The 27,181-nt window shown below is 49.3% G+C and overlaps 1 protein-coding gene across 4 annotated transcripts in view; it reads right to left on the reverse strand.

Moving 5' to 3' along the window:
- Nucleotides 1-27,181, reverse strand: part of STARD8 (StAR related lipid transfer domain containing 8) — an 81,894-nt gene that overhangs the window by 20,874 nt on the left and 33,839 nt on the right. The window contains exon 1 of one of the 4 annotated variants that reach the window (XM_061409846.1): nucleotides 12,223-12,514. The exons of 2 other annotated variants lie outside the window; for them this stretch is intronic. The gene's annotated coding sequence lies outside the window, so the exon portion shown is untranslated. Of the gene's footprint in view, nucleotides 1-12,222; nucleotides 12,515-27,181 lie in introns of those variants that run through there. One more of the 4 variants, XM_061409848.1, reaches the window with a different exon arrangement.

Here is a 27,181-nt window from a genome sequence, read left to right on the forward strand (position 1 = left end):
CCAGAGACAATTTAATCCCCCCACCCATCACTACCACAGGAGACCTTGGGCAATGTTGGGAGACATTTTTGGTCATCACAACTGGGGATGGATGCTGCTAGTATCTACCGAGTAGAGGTCAGGGATGCTACTAAACATCCTATAATGCACAGGACACCTCCCATAATAAAAGAAAGCTTGACTCCAGACCTGAAGTGTAAGAGACCAGGAACAGCAGCTTCCTTCCACCTTACCTGGGGGCCTCAAGCACCTCCAGGCAGCCCCAGCCCACCTTGGGGATGTCCTGAGAAGTGAGGTGAAGAATGAATGCAATGTTCACTGTAGGTCCCTTATCTCTGGACACTGTGGACCCCTTTCAGCATCAGCCAGGGGAGGTGACAGTTCTTATTTTTGGAGTTTTTATAAATATGGAAGTGATATAAGGAACTTCCAACTGTGCTCTGTCTCCACACACATACACAAAGCTGTAGCCCAAGCTGCAGTATGCAGCCATAAGTGGAGGAGGGCCATGAGGGCCCTGTGGCTAAGCCAGACTTCTGGCCTGCTGGGGCTGCTTGAGAATTTGGGTCCAGAGACGGCCCGGTCTGTGGTCTCCTAGGCAAGCACTTGATGCAGCAGAGCCAAAGCAGACAGCTGACATTTTGCCTGGCACAGGGCTTCCTTGTGAAAGTGAAGGTCAAAGCTGTCACCTGCTCTGCCACAGAGGCTCCATTAGCTTTCTTGCCCTCAGGGGATCCTGTCCCCTATCTCATCCCAGGTGCTCTGACAAGGTCATGGGAGACAAGGAAAGACAGGTGTTTTAATAATTCACGTGCTACTCCATCACTTCCAGTTCCCAGCCTGGAGGCAAGAGATACCAGCCTAACTGGTATGGGGCAGATGGAACTGCCCTCCACTGTGGTATGGGTGAACAGGGTACTGGATCCAAAGTCAGGAGAACTACATTCTGATCTTAGCTCCACCAGGAACCTGTCAGATGACCTTGGGCAAGCCAGTACCTCCATCTAAGTGGCAGTTTCCCTATCTTTCAATGGCCACTCACCAAAATCTAGACCCAGAACAGAAGTATGTGTGATTGGTAGAGAGGGGAGCCTCCTCTTGCATGCTCTCTTCTGGGAGACTCAAGAAAGAACCCTCAATAGGGACCAAGAACAAACCCATCTTTCCCTTCCAATTCAGCTCTCCTGATTTCTGGCCTCCAAAGGCACCAAACATTAAGGCTTAAACCTCTAGTCAGGCTGGTCTGTCCTCTCTCTGCTCATGTATTTAGCCACCAAATTCTATCCATTTTTCCATCCAACAGTCACGATTTCCCATGCCCAATCGTGCTCCAAGTTCTCATGCCTGGATTATTTCCGCCCTGCAAGTTCCCAGCCTCCAGGCTGTCCTTTCAACAGGTCATCCTGCCAGCTTCTTCTCCAAAGAGCCCAGCTCTGACCTGGCCACTCTCCTAGTCTGCAACCTAATGGGCTCCCCACTGCCCACAGCTGGGGCAGACATCAAACTGATTTCCACCTCCACACTCAAGACCCGGCCTGACTTGAAGCTGCAAATTCCTATTATTTATCACGATGAAGGTCAGACACCCTATCCCATGAAGACTTCATTCCCTGATCTCTCACCAACCCCCTAACACCCAGTTAAATTAAGTGCCCCCCCCCCGAATATTTCCATTACCTTCTCGACAGCATGTATCTGTTTCCCCCATTCCACTGGAGCTCCAGCAATTGGGTCCTTTGTATCTCAGTCTCCCCAGTGCTATGTGGTGTAGGCTACTGCATGTTCTGGCAACACCTAGATAGGAAGTCCTGTTTCCCAACTAAACATCGTGCAGACCTTCGACTTCACCCCCTCCTCTGGCATCTCCACAGTGGGGACACAGAACTGAGCTGCTGCTGCTGCTAAGTCACTTCAGTCGTGTCTGACTCTGTGCGACCCCATAGACGGCAGTCCACCAGGCTCCCCCGTCCCTGGGATTCTCCAGGCAAGAACACTGGAGTAGGTTGCCATTTCCTTCTCCAATGCATGAAAGTGAAAGTGAAAGTGAAGTCGCTCAGTCGTGTCCAACTCCTAGCGACCCTGTGGACTGCAGCCTACCAGGCTCCTCTGCCCATGTGATTTTCCAGGCAAGAGTACTGGAGTGGGGTGCCATTGCCTTCTCCACAGAACTGAGCACGCATCTGCAACTCAGCAGACTGGCTGACTGGCAGCCCACCTTGCCCCAGGGCAGAAACCATACATTCAGGAACCAAGGACCAAAGGTGTGAGAATAGAAGATAAACTCTGGATGAGGGTGGAGGCATTCTGCCTCATGGAGCACTTAGCTCTCCCATCCCAAGCTCCTGTGAGCACGCAAACTTACTTAAGAGAAGGGACAATCACCATCTTCTGCTTCCCTTTCCTGTTCTGCAAAATGTTGGTGCTCACCTGTTTTGACCCTGTACCACCACTTCTACATCCCAACCCCCCTTCCTAAACCCAACTTCCCTTTCCTCTTGCTGAGGCCAAATATAAACTTCTGGGCAGGAAATGCCTTGAAGGAGCTTGGCCCCACCCTGAGATCCAGAGAAAATTGTCTCTGACAGAAAAGATATAGGCCTGAGAGAAGTAGCCTCCTCAGGCCAGGTCTGCTCTCCTCTGGAAGCCAACAGACACAAGCCTGCCTTGGAGCCCAGCAGTGGCCAAAGGGAGGGCTGGGACAAGGAGTTCAAAGGAGAAGGTGGGGACAGGGGTGATGATAGGAATGCTCAGGCCATGGTGAGGTGAAGGGAAGGAAAACCCCAAAGAGTGGCCTGATGGCCGTGTTAGGACTCCAGAGCATACAGGTTCTGCAGTACGGTGAGTGGGAAGAGTAACAAGCTAGTGATCTGAAGACCTGACTTTTAGTCTTAGCTCTGCTACTTCTCAGCTCTGGCTGTGATCATTATTGATAACAATTTTTATGATACTGAATGTAATTATGTTGTGTATTAAGAATAATTCATGATAGACACTAATATTTACTTACTATGTGCCAGACCCTGAGCTAAGGACTTTATATAGATCATACTGGATAAGACTTTATTTCTCTATGCCACAGTATCCTCATCTGTCAAGTAGCATTACAATCATAGTACTGACAAAATGAGGTATTTGCAAATATAAAATGAGATAATAATCATAGCAGCCAAAGGGCAACAAGTCATCATTATTGTCCCAGGCATTAGATTAGGTACTTTTTATATGATTTATGTTATTGAGCCTTCATAACAACCCTGTGAGGTTAGTGCTCTGATAATATCTCTATTTGATCAATGAGAAAACTGAGGCCCACAGCTACAGAGTAATTTCCCAAGGTCATCAGTGAAGAAGTGGTGGTCCAAGATCCACACTGAGGCAGTCTGGCTCCAGAGTCAGAGCCACCACATTAGAATCCTCATTAAATAGGAGAAATCTTCTAGGCCACAGACATAAAAAAACATATACCAGTTTTTCTGCAGTATGAACCATTAACTTGAAGTAAGTTCCCAGTAGTAGAGAAGCACCTGATCATGCTGTATCTCTTTGGTCTCCACAACAGCCCTGTCCAAGGCTGGCCTGCTGGACAAAAGGGAAACTAAGGCTATGAAACGTCAGTTCAGTTCAGTTGCTCAGTCATGTCCAACTCTTTGTGGCCCCATGGACTGCAGCATGCCAGGCTCCCCTGAAAGGTCAAATGGTTTCTATTGGACTACAGATGAAACCAAGAAACTGAGTAAATGCCCACAGCCCTCCTGTTGATCTGTTCTCACGTCAGCATCCCCAGGCTCTCCCCTCCAAATCCACTCCCCCTTGGTTGCGTATTTATTCAACCAATATTACCTGAGCACCTACTCTGCACTGGGCCCTATGGTAGGCACCAAGGTCTGAAAACTGAACAAACATTGAACTCTCCTAAAGTACCTGGCAAGAGCTGGTACTAGGCCCTCCTTCTCAGGGAGGCAGAGGCTAAGATGGACTGTCCTTGAAGCACCCCCTGGAGCTCATTTGGAGGCAAGTAACAGAATGAGCTCGAAAGTAACGGAGCTGGCAGCTGGTAAAACCTGAGGGAAGTAAGCTCGCAGCACCCGAGAGCCCTGAGGTGGGAACACTGGAGGGAGGACTAGAGCATCTAGACAAAAGCCCCTCACATACATACCCAATTTAGCATGTGCCAGGCCAGCTGCAGGGCTCACAAAAGTGAATCCAGCCAGCTACCCACGTGCCCCTAACCACCCACACCTTCTAAATAATACAACCTGGTTGTGAAGATAGCTCACTAAAATGTCTCTTCTCCTAATGCCACCTAGCAGCCTGCTCTCCACCCTCAGTGCAGGAAAGTGCTAATCAGGCAGGCCTGCTGCCATCGGAACAATCCCCACTCCCTCCTGCACACCCGCCCCCACCTCAGCGCAGCTCTGCTTTAGATACCCAGCCCTCAGTGTTTTCTCTCCTCTTCATCTGTCAACCCTGGGGGTCTGGAACATGCAAGGACCTGGGGACTGTATGTACAGGACTCGGTGATTGCTGGTGGGTGTGGGGAGCAGTCAGGCAGGGGTGGGAGACTCGAGATTTGGCTCTTGCCTCCCAGGCAGGCATCTGGGAAAGGGAAGGGGAAAGCATGACACAGTCGCTAAGGATGTGGGTGGTGGACTCAGACTGCCTGTGTCCTGATCCCAGCTCCATCACCCTCGAGCCGCATGACCTTGGGGAAGTTCTTTTAACCTCTCCCTGATTCAGTTTCTTCATACATAACATGGGGGTGATTATAGCAGTACCCACCTTACTGAATTGTCATGGGAGCTAAGTAAATTCAAATGTGTCAAGAATTGAGAAGAATTCCCTATTGTTCTTGGTGTTACCATTGTTACTAAGTCTCTTTCAGAGTGATAAATGTCACTAAAGGAGCCCGGAGGAAGGGAGCCCTGGAGGCAGGCACAGTCAGGAAGAGCTTTTCAGGAGGAGGCAGAATCTGAAATGACAGAAAAGTCCAGACTTAGGCCCGAGAGGTGGCAGGTTTGAGTATAGCATGTCTCCAAGTTAGTGAGAAATAGCAGTGACAAGGTAGAAGAAAGTACTACTAAACAACAGTAACAGTGAGAGTGCCACTTATACTATTGGGTTTCATATTCAGCAACCCCTGAGGTAAGTACATACCTTCATCTCACAGCTGACAGAGGCTGGAAGCTCACAGAGGTTACAGAATTTGCCTAAAGTCACCCAGTGCTGCATTAGACCAGAGTCGCCACTCCTCACAGTGACACTGTCCTGCCCCGGGCATCCTGTGTACACTTCAGGGGGTGTTTTGCTTTGACTCCATTCTGGCCCCTTTCCCACATGACCCTCTCTGTTTGTCCCATTTACAAGACACTACTCAGGTGGGGGCTGCTCAGACCAGATGTTTGGGGCAACGTGCTTCCCAAGCTCATTGCCCTTGCCTGCCTGACTTGACTTCAACCTAGAGCAGAAAAGTTGGCTGCAAGTGCCTCTCTCGCACCTCAGACAGGCCTGCCTTTGCAGCCCAGATAAAGGACAGGAAATCCTCAGGCACCTCCCCTAGAGGTCCCTCCCTCTACCATGGGAACAGAACTACAGCCTGGGCAGAGGTTCCTCTGCAGTGGGGAAGCTGCCAAGTCAGCCCCAGCAGCCTTGGCTGCTGGGGTGTGGTTTGGGGGAAACGGGGAAGGCTGAGGGTCAGAAGACATGGGTTCCAAATCCTTCCTCCCTGGAGACTGAGCGCTTCCTCTCTCTGGGCCTCAGGTGGGGATCAGCCAGGAACCTGCTGCAGGGATCACATGGTCTATCTGACTGGGTTGCTCTGTGAACAGAATGCGGTCATGGAACTGAAAGTCCCTTGGAAACTTTAAAGAAATGGTAGGACTCGTCACTGTCATCATCATTGACTGCTAGAGGCATGGCTGAGCTGGTGCTTCTCCCCATCTGATTCACACTTCTAGGCCCCACTGTGGGCGTGGCTCAGACTCATTTCCAGCTTTGATGCTCCTTAAAATATCCCTTTCCTACACCCCCCACCAGCTCAAGAGACAAAAGCAAGTGGCAGAAAAGCAGGCTATATGGTCAGCCCCCACACAGTACAATGCAGTCAGCCCATCCCAGTGAGCACCTCCTCTCCTCAGGCTTGCCCTCAGATGTGGGGACACCAAGAAGAAGGCCATACCCTCCCAAGGGCACCACAGTCATGGGAGTTAGCTGGACCAGAATGACAAACAAATCAGAGAGAATTATATGAGGTGTTTGGACCCAGGACTCCTGGGGTTCAGAATCAACCTGCTGGAGTCACCATGAAAAAGTAATGGAGAAGTCTGGAAAAGTTGAGGGTACAAATAAACGGAGGTGAGTAAGGGGCTCCCCAGAGCCACAAATGGTAGAATGTGCAAAGGCCAGTAATGAGGCTGGGAAGTACTGGTCCCAGGTCCCCTGAGGAACATTTGGAGGACCTGAGGCTGTTTGGCCTGGGGAAAACACAGAGGGACTCGGGTTCTATCCTTAGACATCCACAGATCAGAGAGAACAGATAGGGTCTAGGCGGTCCCAGGGGGCAGAGCTGGGACCCAGGGGTAAAAGCCAAAGGGAGACAGAGATCAGCTCAACATTGGGGGAAAGAAAAAAAAAAAAAACTTTGGAGATTCCATGGATGTAAGCAACTGCCTTGAAACACTGTGCTCCCGCTTATTGAAAATGGGTGACAGGAACTGCTCGAATACTTGGAGCGAAAAACCCGAGCTACTGAAGGAGAGTTAGACCCAGTGCCCTCTAAAGGCCTTTCTTTCCTGAGCTCTGTCTGCTTCCTACCTCTAGTGTATTGCGGGAGAAGCATAAAGGTGACCAGAACTGGTTAGGCCCTTGGCCGGTTCCCACAGAGACCTGGGATCTCAGGAGCACTGCGGGCTGGTACTACACAGGGAGGGAGCAGGTCACTCATTAACTTGCGGCTGAATGGGTCGAGGGTGGCCACCTGGGGCAGACACAAGCATGAGGAGGGGCAAGAGAGCAAACTGCACAAAAGTCCACGCTCAAGGAAAACCCAAGCTGTGGTAGTTCAAGGCCCTGCCAACCCTAACTGACCAGCCAGCCGAGAGTATTTAGTGACTAGGCATGGTACAATTTGAAACCCGTTCACCTTTGCCTTGTGGATAAGGAAACGTTCTTGACTGGGAACGCAGAGTCTCACGGCTAGAAGGAAGCCTGGGAGACCACCAAGTCTATGTCATCTACCCAAGCTAGGCCCAGGGAAAGCATATTGTCTTTTCTGAAGTCACTCATGGAGAGGTAGCTAGAGAGAGGCACAACCAGAAGCCAGGTTTCCTGACCCTATCGCAGGCCCATGGGGTTCACTAAATGTTGGTTCCTTCTTGTCTCACTGAAACTGCAGAAAACTTGTGGTCTAGAGCAGTGGTGCCCAACTTTTTTGGCACCAGGGACTGGTTATGTGGAAGACAATTTTTCCACGGATGGGGGTGGGGGGGGGTTGGGGTTGGTTTCAGGACGATTCACGTGCATTACATTTATTGTGCACTTTATTGCCATTATTATTACATTGTGATATATAATGAAATAATTATATGACTCACAATAACACAGAATCAGTGAGAGCCCTGAGATTGTTTTCCTGCAACTAGACAGGCCCATCTGGGGGTGATGGGAGAGTGATGGGGAGCAGCTGTAAAGACAGATGAAGCTTTGCTCGCTCACCCACCACTCACCTCCTGCTGTGTGGCCCAGTTACTAATAGACCACAGACTGCTCCTGATCTGTGGCCTAAAGGTTGGGAACCCCTGGTCTAGAGCTATCTGTATTGGACGTGTGTCCTAGCTTGATCCTTCCCAATTCCCACTGCTTGTCAAGATACAGGCTCTCTGAGGAATGCCTCCTCCTCCACTATGGAGGCCTCAGGTCTTATGTCCCAGTCTGGTGTGAAGGGACCCACAACTGGACTGAAAACAGACACACACAGCCCCACCCCACCCCCAGTAATGGCGAACCCTTTGAGTGGGCATTTCTTGCTCTTTTAGACTTTCAAATTGAGATCAGGGATTCAACTGCTCTTTGAAACACCCCCACCCCCTATGACTCTGACGCCTAAAAAACCACACAAACAAACAAAAACCTTACCCCATTGTCCATCTGAATTTCTATTAATTCAACTCCCTGCCTGTCTCTATAATACCACCCAAGATGCATATGCATCCTTCAAGCAACGTGAATGACTACTTCTGTTTCCCCAAGTGAAAACACAGGGGCAGAAGCTTAATTGGCCCCAGAAGTTCTCATGCCTGAATGTTCATTAATGTCCCCTTGGGGGACGGTAAGGGCTTAAAATGGGGTCCCTTTAAGGCCTGGGGTGGACAAAGAGTTAGTTAATGGCCATCCCTAGAGGTGACTTTCCAAGGTGGTTATTATGTGGCTCAATCATTAACCACACAGTGGCAGGACCCTGGGTTGCTCAAAAGGAGCCACTCCTTTCCCAAGGACAGCCCAAGAGCAGGAGGCTCTGGGGTAGCAAGGCCTGGATGAGGGAAACTCTCCCTCAGCTACACAAGGGGGTGGAGGAGGGCTGGCCCGGATACGGAGGAAGTCAGCACACCCTTACTGGGGTGGGAGGGAAAAGCGAGACAGTGAGGGTTTTTATCATGAATGAGAGAGGAAGCTCCAAGCTGGGTCATGGTGATTAGATGACAAGCTGGGAAAGACGCTCATCCTGAATGCATCCTGTTTTGCTCTGAACTGGAACTGGCCTTGGGGGCCAGGGGCAGGGGAAGGCCAGGAGGTGAGAAGCCTCCCAGGAATTCTCCCAGGCCTGCGACCTCAAGCTCCCGGGTGGCCCTGAAACTAGGGAGGCCAGCAAGAAAGTCAGAACTCTCATTTACCCCTACAGAACTAAGGCATGCACATACTTTCCACAAGATTCCTCCACAAGTCAACCTTGGGAGCCCAAGCCCCAGAGCTGAAACCTCAGAGACAGTGGCAGGCACTTTAAAACAAGGGGGCTAGGGCTCCATAATCCCTCCAACTCAGACCATTCGTAGGCCTCTCTTTCAAGGTTCAGCTCAAATGTCACTGCCTCTGTCAGTCACCTTCCCATCGGTCAAAATTCACTGTTGCCCAGGTCAGTCTTCCCAGGGCAAAACATCCTCAACAACGGGAAATATGAACTGCTAGAGTATTTGATGATATTAAGGAACTGTTTTCAGGTGAGATAGTGGTGCAGTATCTATCATTTGAGTCTCTATCATTCATACCGGAGAAGGCAATGGCACCCCACTCCAGTACTCTTGCCTGGAAAATCCCATGGACAGAGGAGCCTGGTGGGCTGCAGTCCATGGGGTCGCTAAGAGTCAGACATGACTGAGTGACTTCCCTTTCACTTTTCACTTTCATGTATTGGAGAAGGAAATGGCAACCCACTCCAGTGTTCTTGCCTGGAGAGTCCTAGGGACGGGGGAGCCTTGTGGGCTGCTGTCTATGGGGTCGCACAGAGTCGGACATGACTGAAGCGACTTAGCAGCAGCAGCAATAGCAGCATTCATACATATAATATGTAATATGACTATTTATAGACAAATTGATAAGGTGTCTGGGATTCATGTCAAAATAACAAGAGAGTGAAGTATAAATAGGGAAGGATTGGCCATGTGTGGCTAATGGGACTTTACTCCATCGATCATCTCTACTTTTATGTATGTTTGAAATTCTTCATAATAATTTTTTAAAGCCCTCACCAAGGTAAAGGCTTGGTGTGTCATGTATCCATGCCACTAACTCCCATCTACTAGATGGCAGATTTCCAGAAGGTGGGGGTTACACTCTGTGTCCTTCACAAGAACTAGTACCAGAACTTAATGACGAATAATTTCTACAGCACTTGGTAATTTACCGAGCTCTTAGCCATGGACCTTCTCATTTAATCTGCTGAAGTGGATAAAGCAGGGAGAAACCAAGAAAAGAGATCGAATGGAACAGCAGAGCCTGAGTTAGAACCTCCATGTGTCCTGCTCCCAGTCCCCTGTTCTTTGCCTGACACCACGCTAGACTCCTGAGGAACTTTACCTTCAGTTCTGCAGCTCCAGCAAGGTCGGGGTAAACAGGGACAGCAACAGTGGGGCGTGCAAATTCCAAAGTGGAAGGCTGGGCAGGAGGAGGCTCAACACACACAGCACTTCAGACTGGTGACAAGGACCCAGACTGGGGCCTCCTGTCCAGTGACTCAAATTTACTAGGACCTGTTCCCCCTTAATACACACACATAAACCAAGGCCCCAAGTCACAGATGAATAAAGCTGCAATAAACACTTGACACCAATAACTATGTGCCCAGCCCTGTGCTCAACTCCTCTGTTAACAGTTGCAGGGTGAAGGAGTTCACATATTCCATCCTAAAGCCCTTGCATCTTTCACATCCCCTCTTTACTTTATCTGATAACAGCCTCCCAAAGGCCATGACGCTGGATCCTACCCAAACTGGGAGCCCAGGAAAAAAGTTATCTTTAATCTATTCAAGCCAGAGACAACTCCTTCTTCTAGTGAGAGACCCCATGGCTCACCTTCCCCAAGAAGGTAGGGCACACCCTGCCTTTGTTAAACCTGTCACCTGCTGAACCTTGACATCTGCCACAGCATCCCCATTATAGACTCCCTCTCCTCCTTTTGGGACTTTCTGGCTTTTAAGGCACAGAAATTCCAAATCTCAAATCCAGAACATAGTTGGACAAAGGTCAAATCCTGAAAATGAGGACCAGCCCAGAATGTCTAGCAATATGGTAGCTGTAGCCTTCGGGTGAGAGCCCCCCACTCCCCAAAATCATCATTCCCATCACACTCTTCTGGGTTACTCCATCAACCACTCAGAAAGCACCTGCAGATGCCATCTCCTCTACTTCTCTACACTCTTGTTTTGCCTCCTCTCATCCCCAGATAAGAATGATCTTTTATTCCAGGAAGATGAAAGTGAAGGGAAAATTCACAGAGCAGTAAGACAGATGATGGGTGGGGACATCAACCCCTAGAGTGGGGGCAGGAACAGATCCACAGTAGGAGTCAGGGTTTGAAAATAGCCCTTGGTATGATTCATCACCGTCTCCTGCAGGGACCCCCGACATCGGTGCTCTGAGTGAGATGGAGACAAGCCAGGGCCCTCCAGCCCAACCTCTGGGGCCCAGGGCTCAGGGTTGGCCCCACTACTCTCCACCTTCAGTCTGGCTGCTGTCTTGGTTGCCTTTCCCAGTACCACTAGTTTTCCAGCTGGCTTAGCTGCATAATAACGACAATGCTCTCCATCTGCATAGCTCCTGTCACCCCAAGCATCTCAGAAACAACACTTTACCTGCCAGCTTAAGAGCCTGGACCCACGCAGCAAGTCACCAGATGTCAGGGTGGAAGAGACTGGCCCCTTATATACTGAAATCCAGCCCACTAACCAAGGTGCAGTTGAAAACACTGGCCCACAGAAGTAGCATGACTCGCCTAAGGTCACATGAATTAGTGGCTGAACTTTGGTTTTCTGAGTTGTAAATCAGTACTTTAAAAAGTCTTGGGAGAACAGAAATGGAGGAGAGAACCTCATACTATCTAAATGGGGAAATCCCCAAAGCTTCCACTAACTGGCTCACAGGTTCTCTAATCTAAAACCATCTTGGACTTCACGGGGTAAAGCAGCCCTGAAAGACGCGACTTATCCAAAGAATTTCGCTTGATCCCCGCCGCTGTCTTAATATCAGGAAAGTCCGGGCGTTTCTCAGAAGGGAAGGCAGTGACCTGAGGGGAAAGCCCAGGCCGCCCAACCAGGGGCTTCCTGGAAATGTGCTCAATAGAAGAGGAAGGAGAATAGAGGAAAAGCGGCGTGACTCGACCACAGAGCCCAAGCCCCGCCACCCCGCTCAGTTTCAGCCCGCCTCCGAAGCCCCAGAGCCGCGGCTCTGGGCTCCAATCAGGCCCGGGTAATGCGCGGACAGCTGCCTTCCACCACCCGACTCGCGGGGCTTTCTCGGGAGAATCGCGGACGGCGGCTCTGGGAGTCCCCCAATTTTGGCGACTCGGGCCTCAAATCCCGGGGACGCAAGTGGTTCGGCTCGCTCCCCTTGCGCCTCCTGTGGACACCGCGCAGCCGAAACGCTAAGAGCGGGGCTGGAGCGCGCTGGAGAGGCGAGGCAAGGGAGCCCGGGCGCCTCGCCGGCCCCGACCTCCTCCGGCCGTCGCCCTAACTCCCACCTGAAGACCGCGTCCGTCGCTGTGGGTTCGAGTCCCGACGCAGCTACCAGCGGGCGGGAGGCACGCGCGGAGCCTGGGGTCGGGCGAGGGTAACGGTGCCAGCCAGAGGAGCAGCTGCTGTGGCCCCTTAGCTGGTGTCAACCCGGAGCCACTCTCGGCGCAGGTGGGGACGGAGCAGCGGCGAGTCGGGCGGCGGGGACGCCCCGCCCACCTATGGGACCTTCAACCAATGAGGGCGCAGTCCGGCCCACCGAACTCCCCAGAAAGCGGCCCAAATTGTGGTGGGTGGGGCTCTGCCTTCAAGTTCTTCCAATCCCTGGGCCTCTGCCTCTACCTCCGGTCACACCGCTGGGGGGGGGGGGGGGCGGCATTGGGGGAAGGTACAAACTCAGGGCCAGCAACTAAGGGTGAACAAGCGGGGTTACTGGTGAGCAAACTAGTATCTATTGAGCTCTGTGTCTGGCACTCGTGTCGGGGATTTAAATACTTAGACTATGAACTCGGGAAGGTTCAGTTGCTTGCTGAGGATAATTTACCAGGAGTTCGGAAGACACAACTTTAGTGAGATCCCTGATTAGTTGGGTCAACTAAAAGAACATTAGGTATTTGAGAAGCAAGTTGCCATTCCCACCTTGTTCAGGCCTCAGCATTCTGCAACTCCCCCACGATTCCCAGCTCTCTGCCCCGTGTCCAAACTCTGTGCAGAGAAATGTAGGGAACATTTGGGTTATCTGCATTAATCATGTTAAAAATCCCTCATAGCTCAGTTGGTGAAGAATCTGCCTGCAATGCAGGAGACCCCTGTTCGATTCCTGGGTCGGGAAGATCTGCTGGAGAAGGGATAAGCTACCCACTCCAGTATTCTTAGGCTTCCCTTGTGGCTCAGCCGATAAGAATCCTCCCAGAATGAGGGAGACCTGGGTTTGATCCCTGGGTTGGGAAGATGCATTAATCATGAAATGAGAAGGCTCCTAAAAGTTGTGACAAGTACCACCAGAAAGCCTGTTTAAATTCAGTAAGAAACAGAGTGTAAAGTTTTGATTTCTCTCTTGCCTTTCCTCACAAGGGTCCAACACAATTTCACACTTTCATTTCATTGTTGAATCAGAGACTCCTATTAGTCAGGGATGGGAGTACCCAAGACCCCATGCCATTCAATCACTATCCTCCACATTTACAAAATAGAAACTAAGAAGAAATGACTCACTCAAGTTTTCCCAGCAAATCCATGGCAGGAATAATACCTGCACACTAGTCATTTTCTCCTAATAGATGGGAGATTTCATACCTAACAAATGGGAGAAATGAAGCTGAAGTTCATAGAAAGCAAGGACTGCATCCAACTTGTTGCCCAGAGTACACAACACAGAGAAGAGCAAAAATTAATGTTTTTAACGCTGCAACTTTCTTAAAGTCGTCTGAGGCAATGGCAGAGCTAGACCTAGCCCCAGGTGCCCCCCTTTTGCCTGGCCTTCAGTACGCTAGGCCAAATTGGAATTCTTCCACCTTCCTTCCCTGCCAGCCTTGATGAGAATGAGGGGAGAAATGATGAAGCAAGGTGTGTACACGTCTGTTCCTCTCAATGACAAGACTGCACACAGCTGGCACTTTGTTCAAGATGAGCAATGTCCTCTTGGGTCTTGGGTATGGATGAAGCCTGAATCCTAGAACTAACTCCTGGAAACAAAATCCAACCCAGAGTCAGAAATCTTTATCATGGGTGGGAAGGGAGATGACCTTCTTCCTGACACTGGGTTGCTATATTTGTAAGCATCCCTAAGGCTCTGAGTTGGAGCCAAACTTACCATGTTTGTGGAAAAGGCTAGAGGGATATAAGAATGTGGGTCCTGCAGTGGTCCTATAGGTTCCCTAATGATGAAAGTGAAAGAGGAAAGTGAAAAAGTTGGCTTAAAACTCAACATTCAGAAAACTAAGATCATGGCATCTGGTCCCATCACTTCATGGCAAATAGATGGGGAAACAGTGGAAACAATGAGAGACTTTATTTTTTGTCCTCCAAAATCACTGCAGATGGTGACTGCAGCCATGAAATTAAAAGATGCTTGCTCCTTGGAAGAAAAGTTATGACTAACCTAGACAGCTTATTAAAAAGCAGAGACATTACTTTGCCAGCAAAGGTCCATCTAGTCAGAGCTATGGTTTTCCCAGTAGTCATGTGTGGATATGAGAGTTGGACTATAAAGAAAGCTGAACACCAAAGAATTGATGCTTTTGAACTGTGGTGTTGGAGAAGACCCTGGAGAGTCCCTTGGACAGCAAGAAGATCCAACCAGTCCATCCTCAAGGAAATCAGTCCTGAATATTCATTGAAAGGTCCGATGTTGAAGCTGAAAGTCCAATACTTTGGCCACCTGATGCAAAGAGCTGACTCATTTGAAAAGACCCTGATGCTGAGAAGGCTTGAAGGTGGGGGGAGAAGGGGACAACAGAGGATGAGATGGTTGGATTGCGTCATCAACTCAATGGATATGAGTTTCAGTAAACTTCGGGAGTTGGTGATGGACAGGGAGGCCTGGAGTGCTGTAGTTCATGGGGTTGCAAAGAGTTGGACACAAGTGAGCAACTGAACTGAACTGAACTGTACTGAAGGCCTTGACTAGACAAGTCTAGTCAAGGCTATGGTTTTTCCTGTGGTCATGTATGGATGTGAGAGTTGGACTGTGAAGAAGGCTGAGTGCCGAAGAATTGATGCTTTTGAACTGTGGTGTTGGAGAAGACTCTTGAGAGTCCCTTGGACTGCAAGGAGATCCAACCAGTCCATTCTGAAGGAGATCAGCCCTGGGATTTCTTTGGAAGGAATGATGCTAAAGCTGAAACTCCAGTACTTTGGCCCCCTCATGCGAAGAGTTGACTCATTGGAAAAGACTCTGATGCTGGGAGGGATTGGGGGCAAGAGGAGAAGGGGACGACAGAGGATGAAATGGCTGGATGGCATAACTGACTCGATGGACGTGAGTCTGAGTGAACTCCAGGAGTTGGTGATGGACAGGGAGGCCTAGCGTGCTGCGATTCATGGGGTTGCAAAGAGTTGGACACGACTGAGCGACTGATCTCATCTGATCTGTACTGAAGGTCAGGAAACCATATCAGAACAGATTCCATCCGCCACAAGACACCAAGCACAGTGCCTACAGTAGCTTCTCAATGTTTGCTAATGGGTGAATGAATGTTAAAAGATACTCAAGGGACAACCATGAATAAATACATGAAAAAATAAATGAATGATGAGCAAAAAACTCAAGTTACCTTTTGGTAGATAAATTTAAGTGAATCAGATATGATGGGTTCTGAGACACCCAATTCTTTAAAAAAAAAAAAAAGGTTATCAAACCAGAAAACTACAAAAGGGAAAACTACAGGAAGTGAAAAACTACAAAAGGAGCAATTTCTATAAGTAATTAGAACAAGAGCTTCACAATGCCTATCATAGACTAGGTACTCAATAAAAACATCTGGTCATGAGTGAACACAATAGTCAGCAAAAGCTACAATCCTAATATTTGCGATGAGCACTGTGACATTCTGAAATGGCCCAAGCAGATGTCTAGGCTATTTCTGTGGGTCTTTTTAAAAAAAAATCTCTTTCCCTTATCCCATGAGCTTCAGAAAAGCAAGGAGAGCTCAGTTTCTTCAGAAAAACAAAGATAACTCATCTCCTTCAAACACCAGCATCCCTTGCTCCCCAAGATCTCCAACCTAAGCCAGAGTCTTGCATGAACAGATATTCAGCAACGGTTCCTGGAAGATGAGAACATGGTACCTTTTCACAGGTCCCTTTGTGGGCAGCATCTTGAATGACTCTGGAGATAATGGGAACCTCCAGATTCTTGCCATCCCTTTTCCTATAACCCCGCCCCCAATTTCCTGTGTGTCTTATAGTGTTGCTGCTGCCGCACATGCCAGCTGAACCATCAGGCAGAGAAGTGTAGTCTTCATGAGGGTAGGCTGAGGGCAGGTGACTAAGTCTCAGGGTGCATGCATGTATTTCTATGCCTGAGGCATGTGGCTGCCCTCATTCTATCACTACCATAGCCCACTGTGTCATACAAAAGGCAGGACAGTGGATTCTGGAGTCAGACAGCCTGAGTACAGAAGTGCAACTCTGCTAGGTACACTAGCTGTGTACCTTGGGCAAATTTACTTTCCAGCTTTCTGTGCCTCAGTCTCCTTATCTGAAACGTATGGACCATAATCACATCCTGACCTTATATTGCTGCTAAGCAGATCCACTAGACTAAATTACCTAGAACAGTGACTGGCACCTAGAATGTGCTTCTAAGTGTCAGATATGATGATAGAGGCACTGAGCAATGGTGGAGTGAGTCCTGGATCAGGAAGTAGGGAAGTTAGGTGCTAGTCTCCATGGCTTTCTGTCTGTGTCACCCAGGAAAAGTCATTGTGCCACTCCAACCATCAGTTTCATCTGTAAAATGAGGGGAGAGCACAATCTCTAGTGGGCAAAGTTGAGACAATGGATGTGAGTACTATAAAGGGTGACAGGATGGCACTGAAGGTGTTGTAAAGCTAAGCTTTTGCCAAAGCCAATCAACCCTTTCCTTCTAGGCAGTGGTAGAGAGAAACTCCATACGCTGTTACCCTGAGTCTTACTCTGAGACACTTGGGTCTCAATAAGTGCCTATCTGAGAAATTAACAACAGTCCCTACACCCATCCCTGTCCAGATGGGAATTCCTCGGGCTACTGCCGTCAGACCCATAGTCCCACTCCAGAATGGTCCAGGGTAACATCAGGAAATAACCCAAAAGACTCTTCCACTACTCTCTCCCATGCAGCTAAAGAGCAGCAGCAAATAATTCCAGGGAACTCAGTAGGGAAGAAAATATGGGGAGGAGGAGCTGTGAGGGAAAAATAAATTAGACCAGCCCCACCCAGCACATGGACGCGACTGAGCGACTTCACTTTCACTTTTCACTTTCATGCATTGGAGAAGGAAACTGCAACCCACTTCAGTGTTCTTGCCTGGAGAATCCCAGGGACGGGGGAGCCTGATGGACTGCCGTCTATGGGGTCGCACAGAGTCAGACACGACTAAAGCGACTTAGCAGCAGCAGCAGCAGCACCCAGCACATGACCATGGGTGCCCTGACACATGCACTCACACTTGCACACACATTCAAACAGGCCTCATGGAAAGCCCACCAGTCAGGCCTGGGAGGGTAAAGGCCTGCTTCCTGGAGGTTTAGGGTGCCCCCAGCCTCATGAAAGGGGACTTCTGATCAGGTTGCCACAATGTGGGATTGTTACAGCTTGTTAAAAAATTCCTGAGAAGCCATGGCCACGTCAGGGGGATTCACACTCAGAGGGGCAGCTGGAGTAGGGCCAGATGTAGGGAGGCGGGAATGTAGTGGGGGGAGTGGCTTCCAAAGGTGAGGGGCACACCTCACTGAGCACTGCCAAGTAGAGGTGGGGGACAGAGAGCTATGTCCTGGGATGAGCACAAAGACCCCCTGTCAGCCCACAACCCAGGGGACCAGCATGGCTGTGCTCACCCTGCATGCCAGAGCACCGTGCAAGGGGGCTCTGTGCTAGGCTGGGACCTCTGGGCTGGCTGCAAGGGCAGCTTGAGCACTGGCTGAGCCAAGCACAGGCTAGGGGAGTTTCAAGGGTCACTTGCCTTCTCTGAGCTAGGATACAGAGGCAATCATTACCTCCCGCCTGCCTTCTGCAGCCATCAAGAGGAGAGTGTTGGGGCAGCTCATGACTGCCTCCAGACACTTGGACTAGGCAACTGGAGGCAGAAAACCCAGGCCCACTTAGTCCCTGTCCTCAGCTCTTCCCCAGACATCCAAGAGCCTGCCCCATCCCACCCCTCAACACCTCCAAACACCAGATAAAAGTGTCAGCTTGAAGGCCTGCAGCATGCACACAACAGACCTAGCAATGGATCCCTTTCACATCCAGGCTGTGACTCTGGTCTGGCTTTATAGGACTGTCTCAAAGGAGCTAGAGGTTTTCTGCTGCAAGCCCCCCATCCCTGGCCCACAATACCACCCCCATCCCCACGCTCAGTTCCCTTGGGGAGGTCTGCCTGCCTTGAGTCAAAAAAAAAAATAGGTGGGTTCACACTGGGTACACACTCCCAGAGCAGGATGTCCACCCCCAGCCCCCACGGCCCACGCCATTCCTGTCCTTCAGAGGAAGGTCACAATGTGCTGAAGGGAAATAAGCAAAAGCAAGCCCACTTCCAGCTAGAGACTGTCACCTTGCCCTGCACCTTCCCCATGCACACAAACAAGCAGCTGAGGTCAGAGGAACCTCCCTCTACCTTTCCCAACAGCCACCTCTGTCCAATCTAGCTTCAGTCCTCAAACTTGCTCCTTCCTGTCTAGGCTGTTTCCTCATCTGAAAAAACAGGACTGGGTCCTGGTTTCTATGGTCCCTTCTTTCCAGATTATTCTCTACTCCTGTGAATCTCTCTGTGTGTTCCCATGGGAGTAGGACTCCCAGAAAATTACATGCATGGATCTTCTGTAAAGGAAGGGATGGTGGGGTATGAGGGTCCTCTGAGGGTGGGGATTAGCAGGGGGCCAGGCAAGAAAGAGCAAATGAAAGAGTGAAAAAGGAAGAGGGGGGTGAGATGAAATTCAGAGAAAGGGAGGGGCTGAGGCCAAGCTGGCCCAGAGGACTGGAGACTTGTCCTCTGCCTCCAGTGCTGTCCTCAGCTCATCTTGCAGCAGTGGACACCCAGAGCCTCTGAACTAAGCTCAAGATCCTGCCCCCTTGCCAGGACCCTTCCACATGTCCCTCCCGGGAAACAGCTCCAAAGACAAACTCTGGGAGTGTGAGGAGGAGATGAAGGAGGAGGGGTTCTTCTTTTCCACCCACAGTCCCCACCATCAGCCCACCACAGCCTGACCTCATGCTGCAGCCCAGAAAGTTGGAGGGCTGCTGGGATGAGGGAGTGAAAAGGGACAGAGAGTAGCTTTTACAGTTCCTGCCCACAGCCTGGCCCAGATCAACCCCGTGATTATGGGTCTCTGGGGTTTGGTAATCTCAACTCAGGCAGACAGTACCAGACGTGTGGCCACCTATCCACCCTGTCTCCTTCCCTTGAAGGATAGCCCTCAGAGGTCCCAGGATGGCATCGGAGAGGGCATGGGATGTGTGATGTGGCTCCAAGGTCACTCAGCAATGGCTTGGATTTTTGGCTTGGAACTCCTGTTTCATCTCAGTGTGCCCTTAAGCAATCACAGCTCTCCCCCTTCCCTGGTATCCCTACACACACACATATTCTAATTCGACCCTGAGCCAGGGCCAGGGCTCCCCTACACATACACAACAACCTGTCAGTCAACATGGTGGGCATCCAGGCACTCTTAGGGGCTTGGGTAGGGAACAGGGTAGATAGGCCCAACAAGGGTCCCTGCATTCCTGGAACTACCACGCCAGTGCAGAAGGCAACAGCATCCCTAGATGGAGAATGCTCAACCCAGGCAGGCAGGCAGCCAGGTGAGGTCCCAAAGGACAGGGAGAGAAGAAAAGACAGCAAGGTTGGACATTTGATGTGTCTGAATCAAGCAGCCCCCCAAGAAACACCAGGAAAGCTTCTCCTGGGTCCCATTCCCACCAAGACTCCTGGATCAGGGGACAGGACACTGCAACTCTGGCTTCTACCCGGCTTCTACCACAAGGATACTGTGTGACTAGGCTGAGAATCTTGCCCTCTCTGGTCTTCAGTGCCCACGTAATAAGATGGTCTGATCTGAGGATCTCCACAGCCCCCATCCTTCAATGCATTCACACATTCCATGACAAATCTAAACCTGGTTTGCTATTCCTTATGTGGCATTTGAGTGGGAGCAAGGGGGAAATTACCAGGGGAAAAGAACGGGCAGAACCTGAAAGGTTTTTTTCCGTGCTCAAAGAAATATATATTTTTTTCCGTTTTAAAAAAGACAAAGTGCCAGGCACTCTTGGAGACTTTCTGGAGTGGAAAGAGACCATGGGGATGGAGCTTTTAGGCTTTTCTAGCTGACTAAAAAGGTGCTGCCAGGGTGGCTGAGCTGTGTCACACAACTATGGGACAGAGTGGGGGAGGAAAGTGCTCTTGGAGTGATGGAGAGTGTAGGGAGCTATGGGTTCAGTAGTAAGACATGGAGACAAAACATGGGATAGGATGGACAGATATATGAATGAAGGGGTAAAAATACATATAGTGGGACAGGAAGACATCAGGAGGGTCCAAATGCCATGCCAGAGACAGTGACAAAGTGCTAGAGGAATAGGGAGCCGGGAACATACTATTTATTAAAACTGCCTACTACGTGTTAATAACCATCAGTTCAGTTCAGTTGGTCAGTCATGTCCGACTCTTTGTGACCCCATGAATCGCAGCACACCAGGCCTCCCTGTCTATCATCAACTCCTGGAGTTCACCCAAACTCATGTCCATCGAGTTTGGGTGATGCCATCCAGCCATCTCATCCTCTGTCGTCCCTTTCTCCTCCTGCCCCCAATCCCTCCCAGCATCAGGGTCTTTTCCAATGAGTCAACTCTTCGCATGAGGTGGCCAAAGTACTGGAGTTTCAGCTTCACCATCAGTCCTTCCAATGAACCGATTTCCAGGACCGATCTCCTTTAGAATGGACTGGTTAGATCTCCTTGCAGTCCAAGGGACTCTCAAGAGTCTTCTCCAACACCACACTTCAAAAGCATCAATTCTTCAGTGCTCAGCTTTCTTCACAGTCCAACTCTCACATCCATACATGACCACTGGAAAAACCATAGCCTTGACTAGATGCATCTTTGTTGGCAAAATAATGTCTCTGCTTTTGAATATGCTATCTAGGGTGGTCATAACTTTCCTTCCAAGGAGTAAGCGTCTTTTAATTTCACGGCTGCGATCACCATCTGCAGTGATTTTGGAGCCCAAAAAAATAAAGTCTGACACTGTTTCCACTGTTTCCCCATCTATTTCCCATGAAGTGATGGGACCGGATGCCATGATCTTAATTTTCTGAATGTTGAGCTTTAAGCCAACTTTTTCACTCTCCTCTTTCACTTTCATCAACAGGCTTTTTAGTTCCTCTTCACTTTCTGCCATAAGGGTGGTGTCATCTGCATATCTGAGGTTATTGATATTTCTCCCGGCAATCTTGATTCCAGCTTGTGCTTCATCCAGCCTGGCATTTCACATGATGTACTCTACATATAAGTTAAAAGAGCAGGGTGACAATATACAGCCTTGACGTACTCCTTTTCCTATTTGGAACCAGTCTGTTGTTCCATATCCAGTTCTAACTGTTGCTTCCTGACCTGCATACAGGTTTCTCAAGAGGCAGGTCAGGTGGTCTGGTATTCCCATCTCTTTCAGAATTTTCCACAGTTAATAATCATAGTAGACAGTTTTTGCTCTTTCTGAGAGTAGGATGCCCGCCCAAGGAGAGGTGGAGAGGGACAAAGCCAGACGGACTATAGAGATCAAAGTATGGTATACCCAGGGACAGAGCGAGAGATGGCTAGGAATTATAAGCAAGCGGACTGCAGGGGTGAAAGCTCTGAAACGGGGGTGGTGGGGGGAGTGGGCTGCCAGTCAGGCGCGGGGTTGAGATGGGACAGACGAGATGGGAGGCGGCGAGGAGAATGGGAGTGCAGAGCCTGCGGCAGTGCAGCCGAGCCCTGACCTCCGCAGGGTCCGCTCGGCTCTGATCACCTGGTTTCCAGCTCTGCGGGTCCCAGCGGGTGCCCTTCACATCCCGCGGCGTCCCACTCCGGAGCTTCAGGATCCGCAAGTTCCGCCCGCAGCCCAGAGCCTGGGCCATGAGCTCGCGGCGGCGCTTGCGCCTCCGGTGGCTGCCGGGGACTCAGCGCGCGGTTGGCAGCACCGAGGCTGGGAGGAGCCAAGCGAGCTCCCGTCCCCACCTTGAGCAGAAACTCCCACTTCGCGATCTTACACCAACTTTAAGTCATTTGGCTTCACTGTGCTGCCTCACCAACCGGCCATGTTGTAGTCCCCCTCTGGCCTTCTCCACCGGACCCCCTATTTGAGAAGTGTCTCACCACCACCATTTCTTCCACTCCAGTTTGAGATAGTGACGGTCTTCTTTGTCAGCAAATCAGCCCCTCAGCCTCCTGTCTACCCCAGATCTCTCAGACCATGTGGCATGACGGAAGACCTTGTGCAACAGCCAGATGGTCAAGGAAACAATGGTTCCCGCCTTCTTGGCTGACTGACTGACTCACTCCTCAGCCTACTCTACTCCCACACTTCTCACCACCCCTGTTTTCTGTCTGACAAGAGCAACTGGACCCTGGGTTCCAAAAGGTACCCCTTGAAACTCTCCTAGTGCCAAGAATACCTTGGACCGTATGAGCAGGCTGCTGCTGCTGCTGCTGCTAAGTCGCTTCAGTCGTGTCGGACTCTGTGCGACCCCATAGACGGCCTCCTACCAGGCTCTGCCGTCCCTGGGATTCTCCAGGCAAGAACACTGGAGTGGGTTGCCGTTTCCTTCCCTAATGCATGAAAGTGAAAAGTGAAAGCGAAGTCGCTCAGTCGTGTCTGACTCTTAACGACCTCATGGACTGCAGCCTACCAGGCTCCTCCATCCATGGGATTTTCTAGGCAAGAGTACTGGAGTGGGGTGCCATTGCCTTCTCCGCTTATGAGCAGGAGCATTCCTTAAAGACTGTTTTGTGTTACAGTCTCAAAACTGAGATCCAAGAATACAAATGACTTGGCCATCACTTAAGAAAGGGATGATATGTTGCAGGACAGTTATGAGAATCTAAAGGGGCTAATCATTGTACCTGGCACAGAATACAGTCTCCATAAAAAAAAAAAAAAATTGCTTTTATCCTCAAAGATATCAGCACTGGGCATCTACCACCAAAAAGAGCCTGGACCCAGGACCCTAAGTTATATAACCCATTCCCTTACCTTTAACTTCCACCTAAACAAGCAAACTTACACTACCTGACTGAGGATTGTGGGCAGTCCTATCAGCCTTTGTTTACAATGGATGAAAGGCAGTAAGATGCCAACTCACAGACCTGGCCATTTCTATTCCACTTCTGGTGGTATCTAGTAAGGGGGTGGAGATTTTACCTTAACTGCAGCATAACCTGGGCCATTTTTCCTCTCTGAGCTTCAGTTTCCTCATCTGTAACATGGGGATAATAGTTCCAACATTAAGATAATAATTCCAACATAAGGACATGGTGATAATAAGGATAGGATATAGAGTTGAAGTTCACAGCCCCTCCCTCTACTGTCTCTTTTCTTTGTGCCACAAGATGAGAGCTTAGCAAACCCATTTGTGAGGGGAAGGCTGGGAAAAGGAAGAGGTTTGTGAATTGATTTGTGCTTATTTGTCTGAAATTTGCACCCATTTTTCACAGTATCAGTGGCAGAGTTGGAAGGATTGAAAGATTAACATGATGATCGCCATGTCATTTGCCCTTTGCCAGGACAGAGCTGGCACAACAGTAGGTGTTCACAAATATTTATTGAATGAATATATTCTTCACATGGGGAAGAGAACTTGCCCAAGGTCACACAGTGAATTCATTTCAGAATTGAAACATCTCCTGTCTACTTCCATTCTGCCTGTGGAGTTCTTGTTTATCCCTTGTATGATCACAAATCAGTAAGGAGCCCACTTTTCTCTCCCAGCACCCACTGGCCTATTAGGAATCCCCGTTCTGGAAAAACAGCCATCAGGAGGGCCCCATCTGTGGCTAGCTTGGTGCTGCCAAGCCTTTGACTTCTGAGTTTCTGGAGCCCCTATACAGAGCCTGCCACAAAGGCAAGGTCCCTTCTGAGGAAAAGGAGGCCTTGTTCAGCTTCATCCAAGGACAGGAGTTTCCCTTTTGCTCACTGGTGGGGTTGGCGTGCAGGCAATAGTCCCTTGCAGCAGCAGCCTAGAAGGAAGGATGGCAGCAGTCATTTCCTACCCTGCTAAGGCATCTCTCTCCCTGGCCAGTCCTTCCCCTATTTCCTGAGTTCCATTGCTTGGGCTCTGGCCAGAACAGTAATATGAAAGGGCTTCAAAATTTAATTTGAATCACAGGACCTAGGAACTAGAAAGGATCCCCAGAGATCATTTATTCCCATCTCCATCCCATTGCAGGAATGCCCTCTGTTAATAAATAGGAGGGGGCATCTGACTTAACCTCTTGCAGCTTCAGCTTCCTGTCAAAGCTTCAACTTCTTGTCTCAACAAATGGACAGGATGACACCTACTTGACAGTGTTGTTGTGGGAGGAAATGTGAGAATGGATTTAATAAAAGCTAATGCAGGGCATCCCTGGGTTGCTCAGTGGTGAAGAGTCCACCTACCAATGCAGGAGGCATGGCTTCGATGCCTGGTCCAGGAGGATCCCACATGCAGGGAAGCAATGAACCCCATGTGCCACAACTATTGAGCCTGTGCTCTAGAGTCTGGATGACTAGAGAAAAGCCTGCACAACAGTGAAGACCCATCACAACCAAAAATAAATAAGGAAATAAAATTTAAAAAAAATAAATAAAAGCTAATATGTATTAAGCACTAACTATAGGATTGGCCAAAAAGTTCTTTTTTCTGTAACATCTTATGAACAGACCCTAATGAACTTTTTGGCCAGCCTGATATATGCCTGGCATTGTTCTAAGTACTTTTTGCGTATGAATCTATTTTCTTACCACAACCAATAAAGCATTTAATTATCATCATCATCCCATTTTATAGATGAGGAGAGTGAGGGCCAACAAAGATAATATAACTTGCTATGTTCACACAACTAAAAAGTGATGATGGCAGAATTTGAACCCTGAACCTCAGTTTTCACCCATGTGACATGGAAATCACCCTTACCCCAGAGAATAATCCACTGTAAAAGTTCCATGAGCTCACTTTTGTTTGGTTGGAACTTTTGTACCCAAGAACCCATAAGGCTGAGGGGGAAGAATGTGTAGAACCCCCAGGGGCTGAAGTTGTAACTTTGTATCCAAGCAGGCAATGTCTTTAAAATACCTGCTCTTCAACATCTTCTTGAATTTTCCAGTTAATTCCGGTGTGCATCCATATTGTTTTCATATAAAAATGGTGCTTTAATCCTTTAAGCCTTTGAGGAAAGTTGACACTCCAGGAAGATGAGCCACATTGGTCTGTGCATCCATACGCCTCTAAGCCCCTGCCTTAGACCCCAGGGGTACCAAACACCAGGCACATGGAAGGCCCTCAGTCACTGAGAATAGACAGTAACATTTATGAAGCACTTGTTACGTGAGTCAAAGTTATAAACACTTTCCATGTACGATCACACTTGAAGCATCACGAAAGCTCTGTGAGGAGGTCAAATTATTATCATTGCCCTCATTTTTGGTGGGAAAATTGCAGCACAGAAGATTAAGTAATTTGCCCAAGGCTGCACAGTTGGGAAGTGACCACTGGGCTTTAAACCCAGACAAATCTTTCAGCTTTGGTTAGTAATCACTATATACACTGCCTCTCCAGCCACGACAGAGCCTTTCGCCCATGCATTGCCACAACTTCAAACCAGGAAAATTGAATTGGCAGATGCAGACCTTATTCAAATGAGATGAGAAGTTCCTTGGGGGCAGAGACGTACTGTCTTCTCCCCACCACCCAGCCAGGAGCTGGTTCTCCGCTCATCTGTGGCGACTGACTGTTTCCTGGCTCCAGCAATCTCTTGGACCCAGCACCTGTTGGGCTGGTGAAAGAGCACTAGCATTTCACACAGGAGTCCTCTGCCAACCTCCATAGCAAAGATCCAGATTCACAAAGGGCTATCCATCACCTACAGGGACAAGTCCACACATCTAAGTTTGGCATTCATAGTTCCACACAAGCTCACCCAGCCAAAGCAGCTGGCACTCCCAGAACACACTAAACTTCATTAACTATCCTAATGTGTTACATGTGTTCTTCTCTCAACACAAACACACACAACGCTTATCCTTATTTCCTTCACTCATTTCACATTTACAGGGTGCTTTCAGTGTACCTGGCACTACTCTAAGCTCTTTGTACATTTTAACTCATACAGTCATCACACAAACCCTGTAGGTATTATTATTATCCCATTTTACAGATGAGGAAACTGAGGCATAAAGAGGTCAAGGTATTTGCCCTACCTCCTTCACTGGGCAAAGTCCCACAGACCCTGTAGCCCCTCTTATGAATAGAATAAGCCATTCCCTTTCCAGTCACTCCTTCAGCTCAGTTTCATCAGCAATAATTCTATATTGAATTATCTGTATGCCTTCCTTGTCCAATAAGAATTTGGATCCTCTGAGGCCTGGGACTGTGTTTTATTATTTATGGCATATACATTGATCAGGAAGGAGCTTGGCACAGACTAGGTATTTAGGGAACATTTGTTCAAGGGCTGAATGAATGACTCAGAAGCAGCCTTGCCCAAACTCACTGATGGAAGAAAGATTTGGGGTCTTCTCTCCCCAACATTACTAGGGTAGAGGAACATCAAGATGGCTTGGTGACCAAATATGAAATGCAGCTACCTTTGGTGAGAGGAGAAGACAGAGAAGGCCTCTGCATCCCTTCCTGCCCTTTGTGTGGTTAACTCAAACCTGGCACCCTGACCACAGAGCCATTTGAGCTGATGGGGCATCTACATCTAGCAAGCCATGAAAGCTGGCAGCTCTGGGTTCTGCTCCAGAGAATTGACCTCACTGGTTTCTGTGGTTCCCTCCCAAGGTCTCCACAACTGTCTGCAATTCAGAGGTTCATATGGAAAAGAGCGTAAATGTCATTCCCCCAGGGAGTTGGGGTTTGCTGCTTTAAGGCTCAAATGTTATGCTTCAGTCAACTTGCTCTATTCTTCCCATACTGGCCAAATGCACTCTGTAGACAAGTAGAGGGCAGTTTGGGCACAACTCTGGCCTCAAGTCCTGGTTCCATCATTCAGTAGCTGTGTAACTTTTGGCGAGTTGCTGAACCCCAGTTACTTCATCT

The sequence above is a fragment of the Bos javanicus genome, chromosome X (genome assembly GCF_032452875.1).
Source record: "Bos javanicus breed banteng chromosome X, ARS-OSU_banteng_1.0, whole genome shotgun sequence".
Classification (NCBI taxonomy): domain Eukaryota; kingdom Metazoa; phylum Chordata; class Mammalia; order Artiodactyla; family Bovidae; genus Bos; species Bos javanicus.